This window comes from Nycticebus coucang, chromosome 2 (assembly GCF_027406575.1).
Source record: "Nycticebus coucang isolate mNycCou1 chromosome 2, mNycCou1.pri, whole genome shotgun sequence".
Lineage (NCBI taxonomy): Eukaryota > Metazoa > Chordata > Mammalia > Primates > Lorisidae > Nycticebus > Nycticebus coucang.
In genome coordinates, this window is record NC_069781.1 from 155,967,199 (window position 1) to 155,995,090 (window position 27,892).

Below are 27,892 nucleotides of genomic sequence, written 5' to 3' on the forward strand. Positions count from 1 at the left end.
GTAGTCTTTTGCGTAAAATAATGCTTTCAAAATTAATCTACTTTGTTCAACATACCCATAGGTTGTTTCAGGCTGGATATTACAGGATCACACCTGTAATCCTAGCACTCTGCAAGGCTAAAGTAAGTGGATCCCTTGAGCTCAGGAGTTCAAAACCAGCCTGAGCTAGAGGGAGACACCATCTCTAAAAATAGCTGGGGGTTATGGTAGGTACCTGTAGTCCCAGCTACTGGGGAGGCTGAAGCAAGAGGATCACTTAAGCCCAAGAATTTGGGCTTTGAGGTTGCTGTGAGCTATGACTCCACGGCACTCTACCAAGGGTGACAAAGTGAAACTGTCTCAAAAAAAAAAGAAAAATAGGCTGGGTTTCCATAGCACAGTGATTATGGCACTAGCGACATATACCAAGGCTGGCAGGTTCAAACCTGGCCTGGGCCAGCTAAACAACAATGACAACCACAACCACCACAACAAAAAATAGCCGTGCGTTGTGGTGGGTGCCTGTTGTCCCAGCTACTTGGAAGGCTGAGGCAAGAGAATTGCTTAAGAGTTTGAGGTTGCTGTGAGCTGTGATGTTTCTTTTGTTGTTGAATTATATTGATATACCACAATTTTTTTTCTTTTTTTGAGACAGAGTCTCAAGCTGCCACCCTGGGTTGAATGCTGTGGTGTCACAGCTCACAGCAACCTCAAAGTCTTGGGCTCAAGGGATCCTCCTGCCTCAGCCTCTCAAATAGCTGGGACTACAGGCACCTGCCACACAACACCTGGCTATTTTTTGGTTATAGTTGTCATTGTTTGGCGGGCCTGGGTGAGATTCGAACCCACCAGCTCCAGGATATGTGGCTGGCACCCTAGTTGTTTGGGCTACAGGTGTCTAGCCTATATACTACAATTTCCTTCCTTCCTTCCTCTTTCCCTCCCTCCCTACCTCCTTCCTTCCCAGGATCTTGTTCTGTCAGCCAGGCTGGAGTGCAGCGGCATCATCATAGTTCATTGGAAACTTCAACTCCTGAGCCCAAGTGATCCTCCTGCCTGAGCCTCTTGACAGGAGGGGACTGGGACTGCAGGCACATGCCACCACATATGGCTATTCTTTCTTTCTCTCTCTTTTTTTTTTTTTGCAGTTTCTGGCCGGGGCTGGGTTTGAACCTGCCACCTCCAGCATGTGAGGCTGGTGCCCTACTCCTTTGAGCCACAGGCACTGCCCTTCCTTCTTTCTCTTTTTTATTTGAGACAGAGTCTCACTCAAACTCCTGGTTCCTACCTCAGCCTTCTTCTTTTTTTTTTTTTTTTTGTAGAGACAGAGTCTCACTTCATGGCCCTCGGTAGGGTGCTGTGGCCTCACACAGCTCACAGCAACCTCCAACTCCTGGGTTTAAGCGATTCTCTTGCCTCAGCCTCCCGAGTAGCTGGGACTACAGGCGCCCGCCACAACGCCCCGCTATTTTTTGGTTGCAGTTTGGCCGGGGCCGGGTTTGAACCCGCCACCCTCCGTATATGGGGCCGTCGCCTTACCGACTGAGCCACAGGCGCCGCCCCTCTTTCTTTCTTTTTAAACATCTTTATTACCTGTGCACCCAGAGACTGGCCCAGTCCCTCTAAAGCAGTGGTTCTCAACCTGTAGGTCTCGACCCCTTTTTAACAATGAAAATACATTACGACATTAGGAAGGTTGAGAACCACTGCTAAGGCATCAATAGTTGGGGGAGAGAGTGTTAGGGGGTCTTGGGTCATGGCTTGGGTCAAGGTCTTGGGTCATGGCTTCCACATACCACATGGGCAGAAAGGCATAGGGTGCATCTTGATGTACACAGTGACTGGGCCAACAGATTCCCAGAACAACAGGTGGACGAGGCTGGGGGTCATCCTGGACAACTGTACTCTGGGCAAATTTAAGGAGGCAGCACAGAAGTTCATGCTTACAGAGGGATTCCAGCCATGACGGTCCTTCCTGACATATTCAAACATCTTCATGGTAGGAAAGGTCTTGAGGGAATAGACAAAACCCTCCTCCAGGTTATAGAAGCCAGCGGCAACATTTAGGACCCATGGGAGGAATGACTGGGGCCACCATTTCAGGAGCCTGTGTCCTCATCCTGAATCTGTGGAAGCTCCTCCATTGGCCAAGGCTGTGCATCTCCTTGGAGGTCTTTAGCTCCAGATGGCAGGGGGCAGTGGGGGGGTGGCAGGGGGAGGGCTTGTGTAGATGGGGCCTAGGGGTCTGTGCAGTCTTCCTCCCCTGAGCAGAGCAGAGGATGGCTCCCCAGGCAGCTGTGCAGTACACAGCAGAAGGCCATGTTGGTGTTAACCACCCCAGAGGGGTCTGGAGAACCTCCAGGTTTGTCTGCACACATGTACTGCTCAAACTTGTATCCACGTACATAAGCTCCCGGAGGAAGGGTGGCCCAGCCAGCCTCTGAGCCCAGGCAGCCAGTGTCTCCACCTCACTCAGGTATATCCTGCCCTGGAACTGGGAGGCAGCCAGGGGCCAGCCCTGCTGCCACTCATATGGTGTTGTCAAGGTGCCCCCACCATGTCACTGTGGCTCCTGCCAGCCAACCTGGATCCCCGTCTTTAATTTTGAGGATAGTGCAGATCTCCTGTGTACCATGCTTCACTCACCCCTCCAGCAGGCCTCAGTGTTCCAGGAGCCAGAGGTCCCTTCTCAGACCTCATCTTCTCAGGGCTGGTATTGATCAGGGTATCTGTCTCTGAGGTCAAAGTCAGGGTCTGGACCATTGGTGGGGGTGGGCTATAGTTGTGAAGGGCTTGGGCCTTTCCATGGTACTGGCATTGAGCATCCAGGGAGAAGCAGTCCAGTTGTGAAGGGCATCAGTTAAAAGGGAAGGGCCCAGGGCGGTGCCTGTGGCTCAAGGAGTAGGGCGCCAGCCTCATATACCAGAGATGGCAGGTTCAAACCCAGCCCTGGCCAAGAACTACAAAAAAAAAAGAAGAAGAAGGGAAGGGCCCAGAGTAGAGGACAGGATCTGTGGGCAGTGAGGGTGCTTGATGGGGAGAGTTTGTTCTGAGGTTCAGTTACCTCTATCTTCCCAGCTCCTCTCTAGTTCCCCCTGGGCTCCAAAAGGTCCTCAAAGCCCCCCAACTTGGACTTTACCTCCGTAAGGCTGACCTCATGGTAGACATGTCAGCGCCCAAGAGGGATGTAAAGGTGGTTTTGCTTTAGATTCAGTGATAGTGGTGGGCAGACACCTCAGGGCTAAGTTTTCTATTTTTAGTAGAGATGGGGTCTCCCACTTGCTCAGGCTGGTCTTAAACGCCTGTGCACAAGGAATCTTCCCACCTCGGCCTAGGATTCTTCCCACCTAGTTCTAGGATTATAGGCAGGAACCACCATGCCTGGCCAAGATCCAATTTTAAATATTTCTTAAATAAGTAAACAATTCTGAAGCACTATTTATTGAAACGTTCATCCCTTGTAAAGGAAGATTTACGCAAAACATTACTCAGGGTTGCCGGACAGTAAATTGTTCATTTGGGGCATTTAAAAAATTCTTTTTCTTTTTTCTTTTTAATTTAATTTGAAAAAATTTTTCACCAGATAACTAAGCTGAGAGAGGAAGTTCAATGTTGCAGTTAGAGGGAGGGTCCTTTGAAATTGTCCATTACTAAAAAAAAAAAAAAGAAAGAAAGAAATTGTCTATTACTGAGGAGGACGCGGTAACAAAGACATCATCTCGTGGTTTTACAGATGTGTTAACTAAGGCTGGAAAAAGGCAAAGTCTTTCTCAGGGTCACTCATTGAATTAGAAGCATCAGCAAAACTAGAATACATACCTTCTTGTCCCTGTCCCGAATCCCAAGAAGCCGTCCCACCTGAGGACCCGGCTCTCTTTCCCAGCCTCCCCAGCTGCAGCTGCCCCTTCCTACCCTCTGGTTTCCATCCGGCCCCAGCAGGAGGCCTGAGCAGCTTCCAGTCCATTCCTGTCCCCACCCTCCCCTGGAATGTATGGACCAGCAGTGTCAGGACAGTTTGGTATGTGGGAGAGCCTTGGGGAAGAGAATCAATGACAAGAGTCCCCTTTCGGGTCCTGGGGCGGTGCGTCCCCACTGGAAAAGATCTTTGCCTGGGGATGTGAGATGATTTTTGATGGTCCAAGGGCAGTCATTAAATAACAGGAAGCACTTTGTTCTTAACTTGGCTTTCAGTCTGGTTATGTCAAAGAGAAAGCCTGTCTGGTGCTAATACATAGTTTGCCTTTTAACATCTAATTCCTGTTAATCTCTTTTCAACCAGCAGTTTCTGGCTAGAATTTTTTTTCCATACTTCACTTATGTTTTCAGATTTATTATAAAGGTTACAACTCAGAAACAGCCTAATGGAAGAGACGTATAGGGCAAGACACTGGGCTGAGGGTGGCACAGAGCTTCCAACAGGTCCCTGGCACAACACTCTCCCAGCACGGCAATGCATTCACCCACCTGGAGTTCCCTGGCTAGAATTATTCTTTTTTTTTTTTTTTTGCAGTTTTTGGCTGGGGCTAGGTTTGAACCCACCACCTTCGGCATATGGGGCCAGCGCCCTACTCCTTTGAGCCACAGGTACCGTCCCCCTGGCTAGAATTCAATGATAGTTACCATTGTGTTTATTTTTAGTGTGACTTTTAATTTATGGATAACGAGACAGGTTTTCCATTGTAGATATTTTAAAAAATGGTGATCTAGTATTTTTTGTAACAACTTGGATGGAGGTGGAGACCATTCTTCTTACTGAAGTCTTGCAAGAATGGAAAAACAAACACCACATGTACTCAATACTAAATTGAACTAGTGAATTGAAATTGAACTAGTGAATTGACACTTGAGTGTGTAAGGTAGCTGTCAACTCAGTCAAGTCACAAAGCCGAATGTACAGCAATAGCTAAAGTTTATTTGGCGCCGTGATGAAGATGGGCTGAGGCTCAACAGGCATCAGCCCCAAGAATAAGAGTGCTGATCTTTTAAAGGTTTTAGGTAGGGTAGGAGGGGGAGAGTGTTACTTTGGATGCTAGTGACTGTTGCCAGGTCTGGTTCCAGCTGGCTTCCCACTGAGACGATTCCGTTCATTAAAGTTTAGCGCCCCACCCCCACCCCCCAGCCATTGTGTTCATTCATTGTTTCTTCTGGCTGGGTCCCAGAAGGAGGTGGTTTCAGCAGAGATCACTGAACAGCCAAGATGGAGTGCCTTATGCTCAAAATGGAGTGGCTTATGCTTGCTCTGTTTTTGGAGTTCCTCCGACCAACCTACCAAGGAACACATATGGAAGAAATGCCCCCCAAATACAAATCTATAGAGAAAGTAGATTAGTGGTTGCCTAGGGCTGGAGGCTTGGTAGGTGTGGGGTGGGGTGGGGAGACGACCAGTGACTGATAGTGGGTATGGAGTTTCGTTTTAGGGAAAAGAAGGTGTTCTAAAATTCACTGTGGTGAAGGTTGCACAACTCAAAGAATATACTGTCATTGAACTGTACACTGTGAATGGGTGAATTGTATGGCAAGTGAATTATATCTCACTAAAGCTTTTACAAAAAAAGTATTAAATACATTTATTACACTTAAAAATTAGTAAATTTTGGGGCGGCGCCTGTGGCTCAAAGGAGTAGGGCGCCGGCCCCATATACCGGAGGTGGTGGGTTCAAACCCAGCCCCGGCCAAAAACTGCCAAAAAAAAAAAAAATGAGTAAATTTAAAGTAAATATGTAAATTTTTAAAAAGTGCACAAGGTCAAGCGCGGTGGCTCATGCCTCTAATCCCTGGGAAGCTGAGGCAAGTACCTGGGAGGCTGAGGCAGGTACATTGCTTGAGCTCAGAAGTTCGAGATCAGCCTGAGCAAGAGTGAGACACCATCTCTAAAAAACAGCCGGGCGTTGTGGCAGGCACCTGTAGTCCCAGCTACTTGGGAGGCTGAGAATTGCTTGAGCCCAAGAGTTTGAGATTGCTGTGAGCTATAATGCCATAGCCCTCTACGAGGGCAACAAAGTGAGACTCTGTCTCAAAAAGAAAAAAAGGTACATAAAACCCATCACATTTATGGTCAAATGGTCTTCAACAAGGACACCAAGACTGTTTAATGGGGAAAGGACAGTCTTTTCAACATATGATGTTGGGGCCTGGGCGCGGTGGCTCACGCCTGTAATCCTAGCACTCTGGGAGGCTGAGGAAGGTGGATCACTTGAGCTCAGGAGTTCAAGACTAGCCTGAGTAAGAGTGAGATCCTGTCTCTACTACGAATGAAAAACGGAGACAAGAGGATCACTTGAGGTTGCCGTGAGCTACGATGCCACCGTATTTTACTGAGGGTGAAAAAGTGAGAGTCTCAAAAAACAAAAAGAACAAAACGAAACAAAATCAAATGATACTGGAAAAACTGAATATCCACATGCAAAAGAATGACTTTAGACCCTTACCATTTTTTACTTTTGAGACAAAGTCTTACTTTTGTCACCCTTGGTATAGTGTGATTGTGTCATAGCTCACAGCAAGCTCAAACTCTTGGATGCCTGCCACATACCCAGCTATATATTTTTTTAATTTATTTTTTTTTTTTGTAGAGACAGAGTCTCACTTTACCGCCTTCAGTAGAGTGCCATGATGTCACAGGACTCACAGCAACCTCCAGCTCTTGGGCTTCCATGATTCTCCTGCCTCAGGCTTCTGAGCAGCTGGGACTACAGGCACCCGCCACAACGCCCAGCTATTTTTTGGTTGCAGTTCAGCCGGGGCTGGGTTTGAACCCGCCACCCTCGGTATATGGGGCCGGCATCCTACTCACTGAGCCACAGGCACCACCCAACCCAGCTATATTTTTAGAGATGGGGGGTTTCACTTTTGCTCAGGCTGGTCTCAAACTCCTGAGCTCAGGAAATCCACCTGACTCGGCTTCCCGGGAGTGCTAGGATTACAGGCGTAAGCAACTGTGCCTGCTAGACCCTTTCCTTAAACAATACATGAAAAAGGATTAAAGACTTAACTGTATGATTGGGCGGCGCCTGTGGCTCAGTGAGTAGGGCGCCGGCCCCCTATGCTGAGGGTGGCGGATTAAAACCCAGCCTCGGCCAAACTGCAACAAAAAAATAGCCGGGCGTTGTGGCGGGCGCCTGTAGTCCCAGCTGCTCGGGAGGCTGAGGCAAGAGAATCGCGTAAGCCCAGGAGTTAGAGGTTGCTGTGAGCCATGTGACGCCACGGCACTCTACCCGAGGGCGGTACAGTGCGACTCTGTCTCTACAAAAAAAAAGACTTAACTGTATGATCAAAACCTATAAAACTCTTAAAAGAAAACCTAGGGGGAACTTTTCATGGTGTTGGATTTGGCAGTAATTTCTTGGCTATCACACTAAAAGCCAAACAATATAAGTAAAAGTAGGATGGACTTGAGCTCAGGAGTTCGAAGCCAGCCTGGGCAAAATAGCAAGTCTCCTTCTCTATAAGAGGAGTTTGAGGTTGCAGTGAGGGATGATGTTACTGTATTGTAATCCAGTGGCAGAGTGAGACCCTAATCTCAAAAAAAAAAGGTAAAATAATTTACAAGTTTTGTGCATCAAAGGACACAATCAACAGAGTGAAAAGGCAATCTACAGAATAGGAGAAAATATTTGCAAATCATATATCTAATAAGGAGGTAATATACAGAACATAGAAAGAGCTCCTTCAATGCAAAAACAAAACAAAGAAAAACCTAATCAAAGGCGCAGAGCAGTGTCTTATGCCTGTAATCCCAGCACTCTGGGAGGCAGGTGGATTGCTTGAGTTCAGGAGTTGGAGACCAGCATGAGCTAGAGAGGGAGACCCTGTCTTTAAAAAAAAAATAGCCAGGGATCACCGCCTGTAGCTCAAGTGGCTAGGGCACCAGACACATACATCGGAGCTGGTGGTTGGAATCCACAACGACAACTACAACTACAACCAAAAAATAGCCATGTGTTGTGGTGGGTGTCTATATAGTCCCAGCTACTTGGGCTGAGGCAAGACAATCACTTAAACCCAGAGTTTGAGGTTGCTGTGAGCTGTGACACTACAGTACTCTAACCAGGGCCACAGCTTGAGACTCTATGTTTCAAAAAAAAAAAAAAATAGCCAGACACTGTGGCAGGCTCTTGTAGTCCTAGTTACTGGGGAGGCTGAGCCAGGAGGATCACTTGAGCCCAAGAGTTTGACATTGCTGTGAGCTAGGCTGATACCATGGCACTCTAGCCTGGGTAACAGAGTGAGACTCTGTCTCAAAAACAAAACAAAAGAAAAAAACACACAAAAAATAACAAGAGTGGGCAAGAATAGAGAGAACTGGAAGCCTTGTTGTTGTTGTTTCTTTCTTTCTTTTTTTTTTTTTTGAGACAGAGTCTCACTATGTTGCCCTGTAGAGCACTGTGGCATCACAGCTCACAGCAACCTCAAACTCTTGGGCTTAAGCGATTCTCTTGCCTCAGCCTCCCAGGTAGCTGGGACTACAGGTGCCTGCCACAACGCCCGGCTATTTTTTGTTGCAGTTGTCATTGTTTTAGCCGGCCCAGGCTGGGTTTGAACCCTCCAACTTTGGTGTATGTGGCTGACGAAGTGTATGCAACCACTGTGCTACAGGTGCCAAGCCAACCCTTGTACACTGAAGCTGGGAATATAAAATGATGTAGCCACTATGGAAAACAGTATGAACATATGCTCTAGCAATTCCACTCCTGTAACAGTGGAAGGGAGGTTTTTTTAGAGACGGAGTCTCACTTTGTTGCCCTTTGTAGAGTGCTGTAACATCACAGCTCACAGCAACCTCCAGTTCTTGGGCTTAGGCAATTCTCTTGCCTCAACCTCCCAAGTAGCTGGGACTACAGGCACCCAACACAACGCCTGGCTATTTTTTGTTGCAGTTTGGCGGGGGCTGGATTTGAACCCGCCACCCTTGGTATATGGGGGCCGGTGCCCTGCTCACTGAGCCATAGGTGCTGCCGGTTAGGGAGGTTTTTTTTTTTGGCCGGGGCTGGGTTTGAACCCGCCACCTCCGGCATATGGGACCTGCGCCCTACTCCTTGAGCCACAGGCGCCGCCCGGTTAGGGAGGTTTAATATAACTAGTTCCACTTTGCTTCTGTAGTAACATCCTTCAGGTTAAAAGCTCTGTATGTAGGCTAGAAGAAAGGTGACATAATCGTGCCTTTTTCAAAACTAATTCCCAGGGAGATAAGAAAAGCATACACAGAAGTAATAATGCTGTGTTGAAGTTTTTTTTGAGACAGTGTCTCACTTTGTCACCCTCAGTAGAGTGCTGTAATGTCATAGCTCACCTGGGGCTCAAGAGATCCTCTCACCTCCGTCTCCTAAGTAGCTGGGAGGCAAGGCATTTGAACTATAGGCACCAGCCACAATGGCCGGCTATTTTTTTTTTTTTTTTTTGTAGAGACAGAGTCTCACTTTATGGCCCTCGGTAGAGTGCCGTGGCCTCACACAGCTCACAGCAACCTCCAACTCCTGGGCCTAAGCGATTCTCTTGCCTCAGCCTCCCAAGTAGCTGAGACCACAGGCGCCCGCCACAACGCCCTGCTTTTTTTTTTTTGGTTGCAGTTTGGCCGGGGCTGGGCTTGAACCCGCCACCCTCGGTATATGGGGCCGGCGCCCTACCGACTGAGCCACAGGCGCCGCCCAATGGCTGGCTATTTTTAAAGATGAGGTTCTCACTCTAGCACAGGCTGGTCTCAATAGCTGAGCTCAGGCTATCCACCCACCTCAGCCTTCATAGCACTAGGATTACAGGCGTGAGCCACCATGCCTAGCCTGAGTTGAAGATTTTAAAGAAAATCTTGACCTTGGTCCTTCAAAGTTAACTGACCAAGAGCAAAGAAGTTTTATGACCTTCTCAGACTCTCACTGACACCCAAATGTCTGCAGTCCTTAGTTACCTCTTGAGACTCATCCCTCCTTCCCCTTACCTTAAAATAAAGAGGAGCCTAAAGTTCAAACCAACTTCAGATGGTTCTTTGGGACATTAGTCCACCATCTCATTTGCTGGCTTTCCAAATAAAAGTTACTTTTCTTGTCCAAACGTGTTATTTCTTGACTTATTGAGAATCAAGGTCAATAGGGGGGAGGTGTGAAGATGACAGAGCCCAGAGCTTTGGTAGATTCTATTTTTTGTGTAGGCTATTGATATGAGTGATATGAGCTTGAGCTCAGTTATACTTCTGGGCATAAATCTGAAATAAATGAAAGCCAGGTTTTTAAGAGGTATTTGTGCACCCAGATTCATAGCAGCATAATTCATAATCACTAAAATGTGGGAGCAACCCTGCGTCCATGTACAGATGAAAGGACAAATAAAGGGTGGTACATTCATGAAATGGAACATTAACAGCCTTAAAAAGGAAGGAAATTCTGGCCAGGCACGGTGGCTCATGCCTGTAATCCTAGCACTCTGAGAGGCTGAAGTGGGCAGATTGCTTGAGCTCAGGAATTTGAGGTTGTTATGAGCTATGATGCCAAGGCACCCTACCTAGGGTGACAGAGTGAGATTTGTCTCAAGAAAAAAAAAAAAGGGAAGGGGATTCTTTTTTTTTTTTTTTTTTTTTTGTAGAGACAGAGTCTCACTTTATGGCCCTCGGTAGAGTGCCGTGGCCTCACACAGCTCACAGCAACCTCCAACTCCTGGGCTTAAGCGATTCTCTTGCCTCAGCCTCCCGAGTAGCTGGGACTACAGGCGTCCGCCACAACGCCCGGCTATTTTTTGGTGGCAGTTTGGCCGGGGCCAGGTTTGAACCCACCACCCTTGGTATATGGGGCTGGCGCCTTACCAACTGAGCCACAGGCGCCACCCGGGAAGGGGATTCTGACATATGCTGCAACATGGATGAATCCTGAGGACATTACGCTAAGTGAAATAAGTCACAAAAGGACAAATATTGTACGATCTCACTTATATGGCATATCAAGAGTAGGCAAACTCATAGAAAGAGTGGAATGATGGTTGCCAGGAGTGGTGGATAATTAATGGGGAGTCATTGGTTAATGAGGACGGTTTCAGTTGGGAAAGAAAAAAATATTCTGCAGATGAATGATGTTGATGGTTTTACAACCATGTGAGTGTACTTATGCCATGGAACCATACACTTAAAAATGGTTCAAATGGTAAACTTTATTTATGTATGTTTTCTCACAATTAAGAATAAAACAAAATTTTTTTTAAAGCACAGTGATATGTAGATAGGGGAAAATTAGGTAATAAATGCCTCACATTTGGGAAACACAGTGATCTGGTTCAACTCTTTTTTTTTTTGTAGAGACAGAGTCTCACTTTATGGCCCTCGGTAGAGTGCCGTGGCATCACACAGCTCACAGCAACCTCCAACTCCTGGGCTTAAGCGATTCTCTTGCCTCAGCCTCCTGAGTAGCTGGGACTACAGGCGCCCGCCATAACGCCCGGCTAGTTTTTGGTTGCAGTTTGGCCGGGGCCGGGTTTGAACCCATCACCCTCGGTATATGGGGCCGGCACCTTACCAACTGAGCCACAGGCGCAGCCCATGGTTCAACTCTTTTCTTGCACCATTGGGACATCTGACATTCAAAGAGGGACAGGAGTTAGCTCAAAGTTGGAGAGGAAGTCAAGGTGACCAGGAGCCAGGTTGCTCCACTTGTTACCATGTACCTGCCCTTGGGTTCATCTGGGGGAAGAGGGGAGGTGTGAAGATGATAGAGCCAAGAGCTTTGGTGGGCTTTATTAGTTATAGGCTAGCACCTCTTCTCTACCATAGGTGTGAACCTCCTAAGGTAGGGAGGAGACATGAGGCCTTCAAGGTGGATATCCCATTGAAACATAGCAGTGAAAAAAACCAGCAATTTGAGAAGGGAGCATTCCAGGTGGGTATCACAATGCTGAGTGTTAAGGGCTGATGACCTTTTGTGACTTTGTTTTTTTTTTTTTTTTTTGTGGTTTTTGGCCGGGGCTGGGTTTGAACCTGCCACCTCCGGCATATGGGACCGGCACCCTACTCACTGAGCCACAAGCGCCGCCCACCTTTTGTGACTTTGGACGGAGAGATCCAAGTGAGAAACGTGGATGGAGGAGGCAGGATGGTGGGAGGGACCTGCCTAACTTGTCCAGATATTGAATGAGACAAAGTTCAGACTCTGGTTTGGTCGTCTTCTCTGCCTGGTCCCTTCTACCTTCTGAGATTGGCACAGAGGTTGGGACGGGAAGACCAGAGAGGGCATTATGACTAAGCATTTGTGCAGGGATCCATGGTTCATGTTCCTGAGAGATCAGACTGGCCAGGGCCTGGGTGAACAACTCCATTCCAGCATGACCAGCCTGGGCAACATAGTGTGACTTGACTTGTCTCTCCAAAAAAAAAAAAAAAAAAAGTCAAAGTTAGCCTGGCATAGTGGCATATCCGTATAGTCCCACATACTCCAGAGGCTGAGCCAGGAGGATTGCTTGAGCTGGGAAAATGGTGGTTTGCAGTGAGCTGTTATCACACCACTGCACTCCAGCCTGGGTGACAGGAGCAAGACCCTGTCTCAAAAAAAAAACAAAGCAACCAAAAACTTATCACTGTTGATGTTGAACTTGTTCACTTGGCAAATTTGCGTTTATTTTTTATTAGATAGTATATGCACATGATGCAAAATTTTAAATGTGCGAAAGAAAAAGACTCCCATTCTCTTCCCCAACACAGGTTGCATCACCAAAGGAACCACTGTTGCTAGTTTACTGTGTTTTACTTTCTGAGAGTTTGAGTGCATACAAATAATAAACCCATGGCAAGTTGAAAGAAAGGATCTTCAGTTGAAAATGCATTTAATATGCCTAACCCACTGAACATCATAGCTTATCCTAGCCTACCTCCAGCATGCTCAGAACACTTCCAGGCAAAATCCTGTGACATAAAGCCTATTTACTTATTTATTTTTGAGACAAAGTCTCAAGCTGTTGCCCTGGGTAGACTGCCATGGCATCATAGTTCACAACAACCTCCAACTCGGGGCTCAAGCAATCCTCTTGCTTTAGTTTTTCTATTTTTTTTTGAGACAGAGTCACACTATGTCCCCCTGGGTAGAGTGCTTTGGCGTCACAGCTCACAGCAACCTGTAACTCTTGAGCTTAAGCGATTCTCTTGCCTCGGCCTCCCGAGTAGAGTAGCTGGGACTACAGGTGCCCACTACAATACCCGGTATTTTTTTGTAGTTGTTATTGTTGTTTGGGAGCCCTGGGTTGGATTTAAACACGCCAGCTCCGGTGTATGTGGCTGACACACTAGTTGCTGAGCTACAGGCACTGAGCCAGTTTTTTTATTTTTAGTAGAGACAGGGTCTTGCTTTTGCTCAGGCTGGTCTGAAACTGGGAGCTCAAGTAATCCACCTGCCTTGGCCTCCCAGAGTGCTAGGATTACAGGCATTTATATATATATTACAGGCATTTATATATATATTTATATATATATAAATTCAAGCTTTCCAGCTTTGTACTTAGCTTTTTTTTCACTTAACAGCCATTAAACACAACCGATTACCAAATAATCTGTTCATTACAGATGTGCACAGAGGAAAACCTAGGTTGCTGTCAGTGACTACCCGACAGCTTGGTTTGTAGGGACCGGCAGGGAAGGCTTCCTTGTAGTGGTAAGATCCAGAGTGTGAGAGTGACCTCTTGTTGTCCAACAGAGAGTTAACTCCAGAGAAGCAGAGAGGGACAAGGGTTGGAAAAGGTCCAGCTCCTCACTTTCTGGGGTCCCTGAGGCCCAGCAACCTGCCTACCCACCCCTCCCTCTATCCCATGAGCCAATAAATCTCCCTTTTGCCTAAACTTAGTTTTTGACAAACTAAGTTACTGTCTCTTTTACCCAAACAAACCTGTCAAATGGCTTTACAGTCCTCTTCCCCTCCTTCCTGTGTGGCCCAGAGAGGTGAAGTGATCCATGCAAGGCCATACAGCTTAGATTTAAACCAAATGCTTCCTGCCAAACAGTTCAAGGGTTAATTAGCATCAGCTTCTAGGGAGCCACAAGCCAGGTTTCTGATGAGGGGAGGGACAGACTGGGAGCATTTTTGGGGGAAATCAATAGGGAAGTTGTGGGGAAAGTTGATTTCAGACCGAAGATATTATGGAAATTTACTCCTGGATGGAATCTTTCAGATCAAATTGCGCTGTAGGGTATAGGTAGACAGAATACTGACACTCTCTCTTACCACACCCCAATCCCTGGAACCTGTGCAAATGTTCCTTCACATGGTTAAAAGACATGGTTAATGTAAGGATTTGGGGGTGGAGAGATTATCCTAGATTATCAGGATGGGCACGATAATGCTGATAGGCAAAAGGGTCAGAGTCAGAGAAGGTGATATGAAGAGGGGGCAAAAGTTGGAGTGAGGTGAACCAGTGAGATGAAGAATGCAGGTAATCTCTAGAAGCTGGAAGAGGAAAGGAGATAGATCATGCCCACCCCACCTCGGACCTCCAGAAGAAATGTAACCCGGAGACCCATTTTAGGCTTCTGACCGCTAGAACTCTAAGATAATAAATAGTGGGGTGTTAAACTGCTAAATTTGTAGTAACTTGTTACAGGAGACCCTTAAATCACCTTGCCAACATCTCCACCAAGTCCATCCAGCCTTATCTTGAATGCCTCTGGTGATGGAGGTATCACTACACAGACACCCCGCTTCCTTTCCAGTAAACTCTCTAATCTCAAAATCTTCCTCTGTAACTATCCACCCACTGCATCGCCCTGTCAGGCCCCAGTTCTTGGAGCAAGAAGGACAGATACACTGGGTCCCTACCCCTTTCCACGTGTCAGGCTTTGGTAGACAGGTGATAATTTTGTTCTTTCAATATTCTCCAACTGTTCCCCTGCTCAGCTTATTTCAAAGGTCTAAAAACCAACTCTCCTTGGAGGAGGCCCCAACTAAACACCGCCGGCCACGCATCCGGAGGAGCAGACGACGAAGCCCCCCACTGAGCGCCCCCTCCCAGCAGCAAACTCCTCTCCCCGCTCCGCCGGTGGATCATTCACAGCCCGTCACTATGCATCGGTATTAGCGATAGTTAATAATATGATGCCACCACTGGGAAGCGGCTAGAATTTAATAACGTTATTTCGTTTTCATTGTGTTTATAATACTGCGGTTGATGGGAAGGGAAACTAAATAGAAATATTTAAAACATCTCTACATATTCAGTAAAAAGATTGAGCCAGTTTGAGAAGAGCAGTAAGTCTCTGCAGCAACGACGTTTTTTTGGTGTAGATCGCCTGGGTTGTTGACAAGACTCTTGAACAGCCAATGACATTGGCGGGGTTCGGCCCCGAGGTCCAAGTACCTTTCGCAGAATTTTGGGAATTACAGTAGATCACGAAGAACTTCACTCAGGAAGTCAGGATGGCCGAGCGGTCTAAGGCGCTGCGTTCAGGTCGCAGTCTCCCCTGGAGGCGTGGGTTCGAATCCCACTTCTGACAGCAACTATTTTCTTTTTGCACCCACCTCATTTAAAAGAGGCCCCGCCATACCCTTTTTTGCCCTAAGCTCAGAAGACAATATGAACCTTTAACTACACGCAGAGAGAAGCTCTGAGATGCATGGCGGAGCAAGCTTTCATCTTACAGTACAGTCAGCTCAATGGAAAGCACTGCCTGCTAAGAGGAAGACACTTGTTTTGTAAATGGTTTAAAGGAGAATATCAAAAGATATACCCAGCCGGGCGCGGTGGCTCACGCCTGTAATCCCAGCACTGTGGGAGGCTGAGGAGGGAGGATTGCTTGAGCTCAGGAGTTCGAGGCTTGTCTGAGCAAGAGTGAGACCCCGACTCATGAAAAAAAATGGAAAAACCCAGCCGGGCGCCGCGGCGAGCGCCTGTAATCCCAGCGGCTTCGGAGGCTGAGGCAGCAGGATGCCCACAGCCGGAGTCTGAGGTTGCAGTGAGCTACGATGCCATTGCCCTCTGCTCAGGGCATGGGGTAGAACTCTGTCTCGACAAAAAAAAACAAGGCAACTGTGCGCATATGCTCATCCCAACCCCCAAATCCCCTTTTCATGCATTTTTTTCTTTCTTTTTTTTTCCTTTTTTCCCCCCTTTTCATATTAAAAAATAAATGTATCCAGTATCACAAAAGATTTGCAGTTGGTGAGAAAAAAAGTTGTATTGTCAGAAGTGGGATTCGAACCCACGCCTCCAGGGGAGACTGCGACCTGAACGCAGCGCCTTAGACCGCTCGGCCATCCTGACAGTTATAGAAACGTTCTGCAAACAAACCTCTTCCAAAGCTTCATTGGTGTGCGCATGCGTAGCGAGTAGCGTGTACCTTTCTCCGCCTAGCGTCTGGAAAAGGGAGATAGAGACTTTGCTCGAAAGGGCTTGGCAAGATGCGATCAGGAGGGGCACAGCGAGACACATAGACCGCGCCAGAGGGCGCACAGGGCACACGGGAGAATCCGAAGGGCCGAGAGACTGAGGACTGTTAATACTTTTAAACATGCAAGCATTCGTGCCTCCAGCATGTATTCGTTCTGCATGTACGCTTTTAATATTCATGTCAGCTTTGATTCCTGCAAATCCTCAAACACCCTTGCATTTCTGCATGTATGCCCCTGTGCGTTTTCTGTACGATGAGGTCAAGTCTGCGTACCTGCGCGAATTTATGGATATCTCCTTTTGCTGGCCTTAGAACCAAATGAAGCTCGGATATCTCCAAGTCTGACCCGCGTTCTGGGCCCTCCTTCCGAATATTGGCCAAATGTGTGCAGTTACACATTTGTATGTGTGTTTAAATCATTTACTGAGGTTCCAGTGTAGAACAAGCCCCGCTCTATTCCAGATCCGCTCTATTCCTGACCACGTCCCCACAGCCCAAACTGTGCCTAGTACACAGTAGGTGTGCAGAGAAGATCCGTGGATTAATTCCTCCCTCGCTTCCTCTTTCCTGCATGCCGTCATTCCTTGACTCATCTCTCCTCTCTGGCCCGCGCAGCACCTTCTTCCTTCCCCTTCGGCCCCCTCCTTCCCTAACCCCAGACTTAACCACCCCCGGGCTGTGTCCCGAGGCTCAGGGCTGTTAGGGCGCCCTTTCCACTGAAATCTCAGGGAAGCTGGGCCACTGACTTGCTGTGTACTAATGGCAGGCGCTGTCCCTGTCTGCACAGAAAGGCTGAAAGAGAGCACTGGAGAGGATATTTGTGACTCTGGCTCAGAAGGTGTGAGCAGAGAGATCACATTAACCCCTTAATGCCCTCTGACTGCTGAAATGGAATCACAAAGAGGCCTCAGCCAGAGAACACCCCCTTACTACCCTTAGGTCAGGTCCCCTTTGGATGCTCAGGGATCAGGATGCAGCCCCTTGGGGTAGGCAGAGGTCCTGGTTATTTGAAAGATGATGAAACCCTCCTCTTTCCCGTCCCAAATGCCCCTTCTTCATTGACTGCTGGAATTCATTCCTTTAGATCTATCACTGACTTCTTTTGGGTCCTCTTCTAAAATGCAAATTGCCCTGAACACTGTAAAGAGTCAACAAATATTTACTGAGCACTTGCTATGTACCAGACACTCTTCTAGATGCTGTGAGCAAAATAGAATTTCCACCTTCAAGATAATACATTCAAAGAAAAAAAAAGTTCTTTCAAAGATAGAGTGAACGGAGAAAGACAAGAAACAGGTGAATAAATAACCTCAGGCACTTAAGTGCTAGGAAGAAGATGCATTGGGAAAGTCATGAGAGCCTTTGCAAGTGGCAAAAAAAAGTTAACTGGGTGTACTGTCTGGCGTATCCATCAGATATCGGATTCTACCTGGGCTTGGACCTATCATCATTTTCAGTGCAAATGATTCTTATCCATGGAAATGCAAGTGAATTTTGCTGGGGTGAAATGCAATTGATGATTGCCCTGTGGATATTGATCAGTTTTCTTTTCTTCTTTTTTTTTTTTAAGACAGAGTCTCATTATGTCATCCTCACTAGAGTGCTGTGGTATTAGAGCGTACAACAACCTCTAACTATTGGGTTTAAGTGATTCTCTTGCCTCAGCCTCCCAAGTAGCTGGGACTACAGGTGCCTGCCACAATGCCGGGCTATTTTTTGGTTGTAGTCGTCATTGTTGTTTGGCAGGCCCAGGCTGGGTTTGAACCCACCAGCTCTGGTGTATGTGGCTGGTGTCCTAGCCGCTGAGCTATTGATCAGCTGTAAATTCATTTCAGGCTCGGCGCCTGTGGCTCAAGCAGCTAAGGCACCAGCCACATACACCTCAGCTGGCGGGTTCGAATCCAGCCCAGGCCTGACAAAACAACAATGACTACTGCAACCAAAAAATAGCCGGGAGGCTCCTGTAGTCCCAGCTACTTGGTAGGCTGAGGCAAGAGAATTGCTTGAGCCCAGGAGTTGGAGGTTGCTGTGAGCTGTGATGCCACAGCACTCTACCCAGGGCAACAGCTTGAGGCTCTGTCTCAAAAAAGAAAAAAAAAAAATTCATTTCAGCATTTCCCATCACCAATATATTAATAATGTGTGTCTTTGAAGGGGCACGGTTCTCAGCACCCCAGAAAGGTGGCTTTATCTCATATGTGCTCCTTGTGGTATGAGAACCTAAGACGGGAAAATTCCATTCTCGGCTATAAGTGAGACTTGGGGGTTAATTCCTCCCTGCTTGCTAAAGCAGCAGAGACACAGGGGTTAATTCTTCCCTGCTAGCTGAAAAGGCCTTGAGATATGATTCCCTGAGGTCCCTGCCAAGTCATAGCTGGAGATTTAGCACCTGTCTGGAGCTGAACTGTTGCTCTTCATTCCCTAACTTCAAATTACACAAAAGCTTCATTTAACTTGTTAGGGAGGTGGGCAAACAGAAACAGACAGCCTGGTGTCCTTGTAGTTTATCTTCAAGTTATATGCTCCAGACTTAGAAATGATGTGTATGTGCTTTGCAACATTTATGCTGAAAAGAACTTTTTTATAGCAGTCTCAATTAATGCTTTTGTTCTTTATTCTTGCTTATTCTTATTTGATGAGTTTGGATATATAATACAATGAATAAAGTGAACAAGGGCTGTAGGCCTGAGCGAGCCTCAGTCTCCCCTTAATTAATCATTCCGTCTGCAGTGATATTTCTGTGTTGTTGATTGGGCTGGTGGACAGCAACGGTCTTTGAATTCTCCTTCGAACTGCTTGTAAAATTGTACTAGTTTCTCCATTGATTAATGACTTAAATGAAATCTTTTTTTTTTTTTGAGACAGAGTCTCACTATGTTGCCCTCGATAGAGTGCTGTGGCATCACAGCTCACAGCGACCTCAAACTCTTGGGCTTAAGAGATTCTCTTGCCTCAGAGAGGCAATAACACCTGGCTATTTTTTTGTTGTAGTTGTCATTGTTGTGTGGCAGGCCCTGGCTGGGTTCGAACCCACCAGTCCCAATGTACGTGGCTGGCGCTCTAGCTGCTGAGCTACAGGTGCCGAGCCTTAAATAAAATCTTTGATGTGTGTTCATTTTATATTTATATGAGAATTATGATTTTTATCTTAAAAGTTATCCTTTTAACAATGATCAAAAGTGACTAGGGGCTGTCCTAGGTAGCATGGTTAGGGGGCCTCTCTGATGAGGCGACATTGAGTTCAAAAAGAGAGAGACAAGCAGGATCAAAGCTGGGAGCGGCAGTGTTCCAGATGGGAGACAGCCAGTGCAAAGGCCCTGGAGCAGAGAGGAGGGTGGTCTGTTGGAGGGGCAATCAGGCCTTTGGGGGAGGGGTAAAGGGAGAGGAGACTGAGGTCCATATTGCACAGGGCTGGCGTGCCAGGGAAAGAAGTTTGGATCTTCTTCTATGTGTGATGGGGTCACAGGAGTGTTTTATGCAGGGGAGTGGCATGGTGCTGATGGATCTCCAGAATGATCCCTTTGGCTGCTATGTGGATGATGGAGAGGCCAAGTGAAGAAGTGAAGTCCAGGGAGAAGGCCATTGCAGGGAGAGTGCAAGATGATTGTGCCTGGACCAGGGAAGGGTGACCAAATTCAAGACTCAGGATGTGTTCTAGAGGTAAAACATACAAGCTCTGGTGGATGTTGTTGCCTCTCTGAGGCATGTGTATAGGGTGCTGAGTAGAGAGAGAGGATGTAGGGATATAGCAGGTAGTCACCAAAGCAATGGAGGGGCCAGATGTCTACAACTTCCCTTTGAGGCAAGTACTTCAAAGCAGGGGCTGCTAGCTAGCCCCTCTCCATGTCTGCAGACGGGGGAGCTAAGGCTCAGATGGGCCAAGTGACTTGTGCACGTTCCTCTTTGGGGGCCTGCACTGTCCATCTCTTGAACTCTCCCCTCATCCCTCATACCACCAGTGTGTGCATCATTTCAGAGTGGAGAAAACAAAGGCAGGGCCAGAGCTGGAGTCCAAGCCAGCCCTGCTCTGTCTGCTGCCCTTCTGTCCTGCCGGAGAAAGTGCTCGCCTAATGGGGTCCCACTCTGCACTATTTCCTGCGTTTGGGTGAACTATTACCTTTTCTTCCCTGACACTTTTCAGGTGACTCTCCTGCCCTGAAGGAACCTATTTCAGCCCCAGGTCTCTGAGACCAAAAATGGGAAAGGAGAAAGCCACTATGTCCAGATTTCTTCTCAGCAGCCCAAGGCACAGGCCTCATCCATTCCCTGCTTTGGGCATTTGCCCAGCTTGGGAGAGGAAAGTCCCTTCATCTGAACTTAGAAAGTCACCAGCAGCTGCAGGAAATCCCAATTTTTCTATGCCCAGCCCTCAGTACAGATGGGATCAGACGGCCAAGTGGGGACCTAGTATAGCCATGACCTCATGCAGTCAAGGGACCTGAAAGGGGGAATCCTAGCATTTCCCAAGGATGTACACATCCTTGCCACACATCGCCAGCCTGGGAGAAGTGTGAGAGGAAGCTGAGGTGTAGTGACTGCTTCCTTCACAGTCATTATTTCACTTAATGTTTATAACAGCACCACAGCACAGGTTATCATTACTTTCTTTTTTTTTTTTTTTAATTTGGCCAGGGCTGGGTTTGAACCCGCCACCTCCGGCATGTGGGACCGGCGCCCTACCCGCTGAGCCACAGGCGCCGCCCATCATTACTTTCTTTTAACAGGTGAGACAAGTGAGGCTCAGAGAGCCCAAGTAATATACACAGAGTTGCACAGCTGATAACTGGGAACCAATTTGTCTTGTTCAAAACCATTCTTTCTTTCTTTCTTTTGCTCTTTTTTTTTTTTTTTCTTGAGACAGAGTCTCACTTTGTTGCCTTCAGTGGAGTGCCATGGCGTCATAGCGCACCACAACCTCAAACTCTTGGGCTCAAGTGTTCCCCTTGCCTCAGCCTCCCAAGTAGCTGGGACTAGAGGCACCCACCACAACGCCCAGCTATTTTTAGAGATTAGAGTCTCACTCTGGCTCAAGCTGGTCTCAAACTCATGAACTCAGGATCCACCTGCCTCAGCCTCCCACCCAAAGTGCCATGGCGTGAGCCTGTTCTCTTTCTCCTTTTTTTCCCTTATTTTTTTGGAAATGGGGTCTCTGTTGCCCAGCTTAGAGTGCCATGGCATCAGCCTAGCTCATAACAACCTCAAACTCCTGGGCTTAATCCATCCTCCTGCCTCAGCCTCCCGAGTAGCTGAGACTACAGGTGCCCCCACTACACCTAGATAATTTTTCTATTTTAGTAGAGATGGGGTCTTGGTCTTGCTCAGGCAGGTCTGGAACTCCTGACCTCAAGGTTTCCTCCCACCTGGTTGTTCCACAGTGCTAGGATTACAGTCATGAACCATTGCACTCAGCCTCAAAGGCCCCTTTTAAGAAGTACTGTGTTCATTCCCAAATGACCCATGGGTTAAAAACAAAAAGTTGTGTGTGGCTGAGAAGTATTGAGTGCCTAGGACTATGCTGGAAGCTTTCTTTTTTTAAATGGTGCATTCATTTATTTATTTATTTCAGAGTATTACAGGGATAATAACTCCTTTAAAAAAAAGAGATGAGGGCTCAGTGCCTGTAGCTCAGCGGCTGGGGCATCAGCCACTACACCGGAGGTAGCGGGTTCAAATACAGCTCGGGCCTGCCAAACAACAATGACAACTACAACCGAAAAAAAAAAAATAGCTGGGCTTTGTGGCAGGAGCCTGTAGAACCAGCTGCTTTGTAGGCTGAGGCAAGAGAATCGCTTAAGCCCAAGAGTTTGAGGTTTGTCTGCCAAACAACAATGACAACTACAAAAAACAAACAAACAAACAAAAAAACTGGGTGTTGTGGCCAGCACCTGTAGTCCCAGCTACTTGGGGGGCTGAGGCAAGAGACTCAGTTAAGCCCAAGAGTTGGAGGTTGCTGTGTTGCTGTGAGCTGTGACGCTATGGCATTCTATACAGGGCGACATAATGAGACTTTGTCTCAAAAAAAAAAAAAAAGAAAAGAAAAAGATGAGGGCTTGGCAATTCAGGTGGCTGGCTAGACTTTGAGATGATATTTTTAATCCTGTTTTCACTATTGAGGGAGATTTAAAAGAAAGGGCAGGATTTTCCCAGCAAGCAATCTAGAAATGGCCAAGCTTTTATAGTCCAGACTCTGATTTGCTTGGCTGAGGGTGGACAGCAGAGGTCATCAGGTGCCACGGGTAAATTCCTGCCAAGGCCCTGGTTTGGGCAACTTGACCACTGAGAGGAGAAGCCAGGCCAGCCCCAGGAGACCAGGGCAGTCCAGGAGTGAAGTGGACGTGGCAGGCAGAGGTCTCTAATGAGATGGGATGGGAATGCTCAGCTCCTCTGGAGCTGGAGCCAAAGACCCCAAGATCTATCCCTGGTACAGAGAGGGTCAACTTCTCATTTTTGAATGAATCAGATGGACAGTGAGCATTTCAATGGTGGCCAGAACGGACCAAAGGCCAAGAACTCACTTCTAAGTTTTCTGGACAGCTGACCATGTCCCTAAAGCATTTGGTCACCATAGAAAGAGAACCCCAGGAATGGCCAAGACTGCCATTAGCCACTCTGATAGAGGCTGCAGGGCAGAATGGCTGAGCAGGTGGCTCTAAAACCACCTGAGTTCAAATCCTGCTTTTGCCATTTATTAGCTCTGGATCTCAGAGCAGTTACTTAGCCTCTCAGTTCCTCAGCTTTCCCATCTGTAAAATGAGTTTAGTATCTGCCTCAAAGGATTGTTGAGAAGATCAAATGAGTTAATACATACTGAGCACTTAGAGTGCCTGGAACAGAGTAAATGCTTTATGTGAGTGTTATCTCAGAGAAATAAAATTATTCAGTATTTCTTGTGCCTGGTGAATACTGTCTATCATGCCATCCCCACAACCATGATGTGTCCTAACTGCCTCACCTGAGCCAGCATAAGCCACCTCTCCAACCTCATCCCCCGCCTCCATTCCATCCCCCTGCCTCCATCTTTCTGGTTTTTTAGCACACAAAGTACGTGTTCCCTCCTTGGGACCTTTGCACTTGCTGTTTCCTCTGTCTGGAGCCATCTTCTTCCAGACCACGCGGGGCCGGGTCCTTTCATCATTCCTGTATCAGCTGAAATGTCTCTTCCTCAGCACCCTGGCAGCCAGCCCCTACCCATCTCCTACTCACTTGTTGTCTGGCTTCCGGGTTTAGATCTGAAGTCATTGGACTCATGTTTCTCCCCGACTAGGCTCTGGCCTCTGTGAAGGCGGGGACCTTGGCCATCTTGTCCACCACGGTGTCCCCAGCAGGTAGTGCAGTGCCTGTCACATAGCGGGATCTTTGTAAATAAGTGCTGGCAGAGTTGATGAACTGACAAACGGGGATGGATGAGTGGATGGGCGGATGGACAAGTGTGTAAATTCCCTGGGCTCTTCAAGCCAGCTTTTTGTCCCTCCAGGAAGGCTGGGGCCCCTCTGGTGAGGCTGTCCAGGACCCCTTGCCCTTCCCTGGAGACTTCATCTCTGACCCCCATGCCTAGCCTTCCTCATTGGCACAGCAGCACCTTTTGCCTGCCTGGGCTTGGGGACTTCCAGACTCTCTGGAAGGCCCATCTATTTCGTGTTCTGCACCAGCCCAGCACAGCCTTCTCTCAGGGTGGGCTGAGTCCTAGTCCTCAGGTGGGGTGCAGGGTCTGAGGCTGGACCACTGGGCATTCATCAGTGTGACAGATGAAAATACTGCAGTGCCACTTGGCAAGCAGGACTGCCCTGAGCCTCCCATAGTCCTCACCATTCTGGCTGTTTCCCCTCTCCTGGATTCCTCACAATGCATCAGACTGCTGGGCCCTGCTCCAGCATGAAGGCTACCAGCTGCTTTCAATGTACTAGCCATTTAATCTTCTGAATATTTCCGCCAAACTAAATTATGTCTTTCCTGTTCAATTTGAATCTCATTATTCTTTGGAAGCCCTTTTTGATTCAATCCAAGGCCTACCCCTGACACCTCACCTCAAGTCTCTCCCTATACCCATTCTCCCACCCTAGTCTTGTGGTACCAAGCCCCCCCTAATTTTCCTTTGAGACACCCCTCTGCCACTCTGGGTCCCAGCAGATCAAGTGAGGCCAACTCTACTCTCCTGTCATGTTGGAAATGGACATGTGACTCAGGTCTGACCAATCAGTCAATTTTGCTCACCCAGACACAATACTGATTGGTTCAGAAATGAGCACACAATTCCACTTGGTCCAATGGGAGTCTGGCCAGTGAGAAGGAGAACACCTGGAATAAAGAAGCTGGGTGTGGGGTTGGGAGGCTGAGCTGCTGGTGGCTGTCTTCACTATGCCATCTAGAACCTATTTGGGAAGAAAAGTTAGAAAATACACAAACTTAGATCTCTGAAGACACTGACATTAATTGAACATCTGGATCTAGTTGTGCCTGAAACCATGTCCTCCTGGTCTTTTCAGTTTCATGAGCCAATGCTCTTTTTCATTTAAGCCAGTTTACCGTGAACTTCTGTTACATGTATGCCAAAGACAAATACAGCCGAGGCCTGTGCTCTCCAACACAGTAGCCACTAGCTGGCTATAGAGCATTTGAAAAGTGGTTTGTCTGAATTGAGATGGATTGTAAGTGTGAAATAGAAACTGGGTTTCAAAGACAGTCTGAAAACAAAAATGTTAACTGTTTTATTATTAATTTTTACTTAGTCATTTTTTTTTTTTTTTTTGTAGAGACAGAGTCTCACTCTATCACCCTTGGTAGAGTGCCCTGGTGTCACGCAGCTCGCAGCAACCTCCAGCTCCTGGGCTTTCAAGATTCTCTTGCCTCAGCCTTCCTACTAGCTGGGACTACAGGTGCCCGCCACAACGCCCAGCTATTTTTTTGTTGCAGTTTGGCCAGGGCCAGGTTTGAACCCGCCACCCTCTGTATATGGGGCCAGTGCCCTACCCATTTAGCCACAGGCGCCACCCTACTTATTCATTTTTTAACCATCCAGTCCCAAATGTCCTTATTATTAATTTTTAATATTGATTACATGCTGATGTGATAATATGTAAGGCCATGTTAAGTTATGTAATTTTTTTGTTTGGGCTTGGCACCTGTAGCTCAGTGAGTAGCTCAGCCCAGGCCTGCTAAACCACGATGACAGCTGCAAACAAAAAAATATCCGGGTGTTGTGGGGGGCGCCTGTTGTCCCAGCTACTCGGGAGGCCGAGGCAAGAGAATCACTTAAGCCCAAGAGTTTGAGGTTGCTGTGAGCTGTGACACCACAGCACTCTTCCAAGAGTGAAATAGTGAGACTCTGTCTCAAAAAAAAATTATGTTCGTTTGTTTAGACAATAGAAACTTATTCCTCACAATTCTACAGGGAGGAAGTTTAAGATCGAGTTGCAGATTAGGCCCTGGTGAGGGGACCATCTTCCTGGCTTGCAGATGGCTGCCTTCCTTCTATGTCCTTCTATGGCAGAGAGAGATGGGGGAGAAGGGAAGGGGAGAAAGAAAGAGTGAAAGAGAGAGAGAGAGAAAGATATATTATTAAAATTAATTTCACCTGTTTTTATTTACTAGAAAATTTTAATTTCACATACATTTTAATTTTATATTTCTGTTGGACAGCGCTGACCTAGAAGGCTCACCTACAAAACATCAGGAAACAGGGCGGCACCTGTGGCTCAGTCAGTAGGGCGCCGGCCCCATATACCGAGGGTGGCGGGTTCAAGCCCGGCCCCGGCTGAACTGCAACCAAAAAATAGCCGGGCGTTGTGGCGGGCGCCTGTAGTCCCAGCTAGTCGGGAGGCTAAGGCAAGAAAATCGCTTAAGCCCAGGAGTTGGAGGTTGCTGTGAGCTGTGTGATGCTGGCACTCTACCCGAGGGCCATAAAGTGAGACTCTGTCTCTACAAAAAAAAAAAAAAAACCACATCAGGAAACAAGAGATCAGTTCTTGCCGGTTTATACAGCCTCTATGGATAAGAACTCCAAGGGTGCCAAAGAGGAGAAGGCCTGAGAGAAGACAGAGCTGGTCTGTGTGGGTTGAAAGGAAGGGGAAGGCCACCCAAGTAGGCTGCCCAGTGTGAGAAGGGCCTTGGGAGGGACTGCCAGGAGAGGGTGCTGAGGAGAATGGAGGGTGGTACACGGCAGCCTCAAGATGGGCATACATTTCTCCAGGGAAGACTAGATCCCAGGGAGAGCATAGTACAAAGGGACAGGCCGGGTGCGGTGGCTCATGCCTATAACTCCAGCACCAGGTGGGTGGATTGACTGAGCTCACAGGTTCAAGACCAGCCTGACCCAGAGCGAGACCCCCATCTCTAAAAAATAGCTGGGCACTGTGGCGGGCACCTGTATTCCTAGGTACTTTGGAGGCTGAGGCAAGAGGATCACTTGAACCCAAGAGTTTGAGGTTGCTGTGAGCTATGATGCCATAGCACTCTACCAAGGGTGACCAAGTGAGGCTGTCTCAAAAAACAAACAAACAACAACAACAACAAAAAAAAAACAAAGGGACAGATATTCCATTTTTCCTTTAATCACTACTCATGTTCTGTGTATAAGGGCCCAGGACAGGTGCAGCCATATCCCCAGCCCCCCAGAGTCACTTCTAGCCCCTAAAATTCCAGGACCGGCATCTGCAGGCTTTGTTGGAGGTTCAACACATCAGAGTGGGGTTTCCAAGGAGGGACGGAGGCGGGCAACCTGGGGAGGGGCAGGAAGCAGCAGTGGCAGCCCTTCCCTCTGTGATGCTGTGTCATTGAGTTTCAACATTTCCTCTGGAAATTCTCCCAACCTCCAATAGCTCCAAGTTTTCCTCTGAGCTTTGTTATGCCTAATGGTTTCTATTTTCTCCAGGATTTTTTTTGGCAGCCCCTTTCTATGGCTGGTGGAGTCCACATCCTAGAAAACTTACCTACATCCTGGGTCCTGGAGAGAGGATGTGGGCACAGGGCACAGGTGGAGTCTGCCCAGGGGTGTGAGGTTGGACAGTTGACAGGTGGACTCTCTGAGTCCCATGAGGTCGTTACTGGGTAGTACAAATTAGGTGCCTGTTCTCCAGCCCGATATGCCCTGTGCGAACCATCTTCCCAAAATGCATTGCTTCTGCAATGTGAAAGAAAAAAGAGGCATGGAAATTACTTTTTGATTCTAAAAAAAGAACATTACTAATGCCTCCTTTGTTCTCTAAAGGTTTCAGCAGATATATAGAGCAAGTGTGTTGGTTTATCAAGTTCCTCCTAAAAATGAGAGTCTGATGCAATATTTTTCTGGGTCAGGCGGTCTGAAAGAGTTTCAAATTTGCCCATGGAGCTCAATGCCTGCCCCTGCTCCTCAGTTCTCCTCTGGGCCTTCCCACTCCCCAGGAACCCTCCCTGACCTCCGGCCTGGGTCAGCTCTCTTGTGTGCACCAGAACCCTCAGCACAGCGCGTGTGTGCCTGTGTGTGACTGTGTGTGTGTCTGTGTGAGTCCATGAGTGTGTGATGCTCAGCCCACCTGTGCCCCCGCCTGTCCCACACTCCACATGAGCTGTGTCTGCTTGGGCTCTTCACGTCCCATCTTT

General features: G+C 47.6%; 1 protein-coding gene, 2 non-coding genes and 1 pseudogene across 3 annotated transcripts in view; 2 read left to right on the top strand and 2 right to left on the bottom strand.

The window, feature by feature from the left end:
• Positions 1 to 973: 973 nt before the first annotated feature.
• The window catches only part of ADGRG5 (adhesion G protein-coupled receptor G5), a 266,713-nt gene continuing 239,794 nt past the window's right edge, over positions 974 to 27,892 (top strand). The window contains exon 1 of the mRNA XM_053602498.1: positions 974 to 991. The gene's annotated coding sequence lies outside the window, so the exon portion shown is untranslated. The remainder of the gene's footprint in view (positions 992 to 27,892) is intronic.
• Positions 1,697 to 27,888, bottom strand: LOC128560643 (decapping and exoribonuclease protein-like; annotated as a pseudogene).
• On the top strand, positions 15,342 to 15,424 carry TRNAL-CAG (transfer RNA leucine (anticodon CAG)). The gene has a single exon. It is a non-coding gene; the product is annotated as a tRNA-Leu (tRNA).
• TRNAL-CAG (transfer RNA leucine (anticodon CAG)) lies at positions 16,109 to 16,191 on the bottom strand. Its single transcript has one exon. It is a non-coding gene; the product is annotated as a tRNA-Leu (tRNA).